This window comes from Myotis davidii, unplaced genomic scaffold (genome assembly GCF_000327345.1).
Source record: "Myotis davidii unplaced genomic scaffold, ASM32734v1 scaffold79, whole genome shotgun sequence".
In the NCBI taxonomy this organism is placed as follows: domain Eukaryota; kingdom Metazoa; phylum Chordata; class Mammalia; order Chiroptera; family Vespertilionidae; genus Myotis; species Myotis davidii.
In genome coordinates this window covers 2966495-2970013 of record NW_006294339.1, presented here as the reverse complement: position 1 = coordinate 2970013, position 3519 = coordinate 2966495, and positions in this window count along the sequence as shown.

The following is a 3519-nucleotide window of genomic DNA, read 5'->3' as shown; positions in this document are numbered from 1 at the left end:
TCTCATTTCTGGCAGCTGAGAGAAGGCGTGGCCATTCTAGCCTAAGCTTAGCGTTCCCCTCTCCTCCTCCTTGCCCACCTCACCTGCCTGTTTCTTCACATTCTGGTCACTGTTACTCACCTCTGCTCCTTTCACCACAGCTGCCGGGACGGGAGACCATCGGTCCCTGGCCGGGAGGAGCGCACGACCACACCCAGCTGTGTCATTTCTGGCAGCTGAGAGAAGGCGTGGCCATTCTAGCCTAAGCTTAGCGTTCCCCTCTCCTCCTCCTTGCCCACCTCACCTGCCTGTTTCTTCACATTCTGGTCACTGTTACTCACCTCTGCTCCTTTCACCACAGCTGCCGGGACGGGAGACCATCGGTCCCTGGCCGGGAGGAGCGCACGACCACACCCAGCTGTGGGAGGCACAGGGCACCGGTGGCTGGACACCTGGCCCAGGCTGGCAGCGCAGAGAGGACTGCCTGTCCAGGCTGGATTTTAGGACAATCAGTAGGAATGTTAGAGGAAGAGGCTTTGGGGCAGAGGGTTTCACAACAGTGTAAGCTCCACGGGGTAAGGAATTTTGTTTTATGACCCCAGTGCCTAGAATAGTGTTTGATACATAGTAGATGCTCAATAAACATAGCTTAAAAGAAAGAAAACAAAGGAAGGGAGGGAGTCAGGGAGAGAGAGAGTGGGGTGCAGAGAGGGGAGGAAGAGAGAGAGATCTCAAGAAAGAATGAGTGAGTCTGGGTTGGGTGTGTAAGGTCCCTGGGTGCATTCTGGGAAAGGAAAAGTTCAGTACTTCTAGGTGGCCAGTAGCTTAGGTGGGTGGAGCTGGGGGCAGTGGCCTTATCTAACCCTATTACTGGTGGTGTCCATTTCTTATATCCCCCTGGGGCCCAGAGCTACTGTGAGGATGGGGGCCATTTTTCCTCTTATGGTCCCTGTAGCTCCCGGTGCCTCCGTCGGATGTTAACATGCACACAGGTATTAAACCGGTGCAGGAGGCACACAGATGACTCAGAATTAGTTCCTTCCCCCTCCCCCCAGTCTGGCTGGTGGAGACAGACTGTAAACAAGTGGCTACAACAATAGGCAGAATGAACTCGGAGCTACCATGTAGCTTCAAACAAAATGAGACCGAGCCGAGGGAGAGAGGGAAAGCTGTTGCTCCAGAAGTGAAAAGCGGGTGTGTGTGTGTGTGTGTGTGTGTGTGTGTGTGTTGTGTGTGTGTGTGTGTGTGGTGTTCCTGGGGTTGTGGAGGCGATGGCATTGGTGGGGATGTCAGCCTCAGGGAATGGAATGGCAAAAGAAGGGGGGTGGGCCTGGCCAGTGAGGCTCGGTGGTTGAGCATCAACCTATGAACCAGGAGGTCACGGATCAGCTCCCAGTCAGGGCACATGCCCAGGCTGCCGGCTCCATCCCCGGTGGGGGACGTGCAGGAGGCAGCCCATCAGTGGTTCTCTTTCATCATTGATGCTTCCATCTCGCTCTCCCTCTCCCTTCCTCTCTGAAATCAATAAAAACATATTTAAAAAAATAATAAAAGAAAAAAAAAGGGGGGTTGAGGTGGGAGAGAAACCAGGCCCAAGGATGTGGTCCAGGGAGGTGGGGGCCAGGGGTGGAGTGGGGCAAGAGGGTGGGGTTTTGAGTGCGGCTCCTGGGTGTTGGGCTTGCTTCTTATGTGACTGCATTTTGGATCCCAGTGCCAGCCGCTGCAGGCTTAGTTGGGCTGCTGAGTGGTCCTGCCCCCATAACCCTCAGCTCCCTTCTGTCCAGCCCGCTAGGGCTCCCCGGTCTCTGCCAGGGCCCTCCCACCGGCTCTTTTAGCTCCACCGGGAACTACTGACGCGGGGCCTCATGTTGTGTCAAGCCCCAGCAAAGGGACAGAGTGCCTGGCACAGGTTCCCCAAAAGTCATCCCTCTCTTCTGGCCACACAAGCTCTGCGAGGAGGTGTCAGTCCTTTTTTCTCCACGGTGGGGTGGGGAAAGAAAATGATAGAAGGGAAATCAGCATCAGAGAACATTAGAGTCTCAAGAGAGAGGGAAGATCTCCTACCAGCCGCACCCCCTCCCCATTTGACAGGTGAGGAACATGATGCCCAGATACCCCTGTGCTGCAGCCCTGACACTGCCAGGGCATGGCCACGATTCGAAGGGCCGAGAAGGGCCTGTTTTCCTTTAGCCAGGACCTAACCAATCCTCCCACGGCGCCCGCCGTGCAGACCCGAGATGAGTCAGGCTTCTTCTGAGTCAGGTCTGTTGACAAGCACCCCTGGCCTTTCCGAGCCCCTAGTCCAGGGGAAAGGTATGAGCAGGCCAATCTAATTAGTGTGGGCTCTAAGGTACCTGAAGTTAGTCCCATTAAATTAAACTGCCTAGGGGAAAAAATAACTGTAATTATTTCCTTCTCTCCCCCATCCTTGTGTTTCAGTTCCCTCCCCAACTCCAGGCCTCTCCCATTCACAAAACCACCTTTAGACTAGGGGCTCAGCGGAGTCCACCATGGACTGAGGTTCAGTGTTTCCCTTTTTCTGTCCCCTTCTCCTGAGAGCTCGGCTCCGGCGGAGAACAGAGTGCCTCCGAGGCTCCCTAGGGCTTGGCTGTATTCTAATTCGGGGAGGCTGTTCCATGGAGTAGAACATTCCTCCAAAAATGCACCCAGCGTCTCCTTCCTGAACCAATGCAGATCAGTTGGCTGCGGGGCATTTCTTTTAAAAGCCCCTTTTCTCCCTTCTACAGATCAAAATGAGCAAACTTGAATGGTAGGGAATTATCCTTTATTTTGTTGGAATCTAGCTCTGAGTCTTTCTACTCCGAACGTGTTTTCCCCAGGACACTGACCTATCCTTTAATTGTTTGGAGCTAGGCATGTTAGGGGGAGGGGCGTTACTTGTTTATTGGAACAGCGCAGTTAAAAAAAAAAATCAACCTAGGCTAACAGTTTCAAGGCTCCCCTAAAGATGTATCCAAACAGGCAGCCAATCAGCGCTTACACAGCTTTTTCTGCTTGACTCTTTTAAAGAGACAGTGCCGACGGTGTTCTATCACATTTAAAGAGAACCGCGCTCTAAAAAACATGCATGAAAATGGGGAGTCCTCCCTATTGCGCTGGTTTTGGGTCTTCAGAGTCTCTCATGAGGGGCTCGCGGTGCCCTCGGGGTTCTCGGCCTGGGTAAAAAGGAGTCAGCAGCCAATAGCGGGGTCACTCTGCCAGCCTCCCCGCAATTTCCCATTGTACACCTGGGTCACTGACAATGGAAGCTTCCCTTCCCCCCACGCCTGACTCCGGTCGCCCACTCCCCAATTCAGCTCCGTCGATTTGAAGTTTGCAGATTTCCGTGGCGCGCCTTCCGCGTCGCTGGGCACCCAGGAGGCGCCCCCCTCCCCGGGAACGCCACTGCGTCCCCAAGCCCAGGGGCTAACTTGCCAGTGGGGGCCGGTCTCAGAAATTGGGGGGCCATCACTCTCCCTTACCTTAGCCCAAGCCCCCGTCCCCCGCCGCCCCAAGCAAGCCAAGGGCTATTTCCACGCG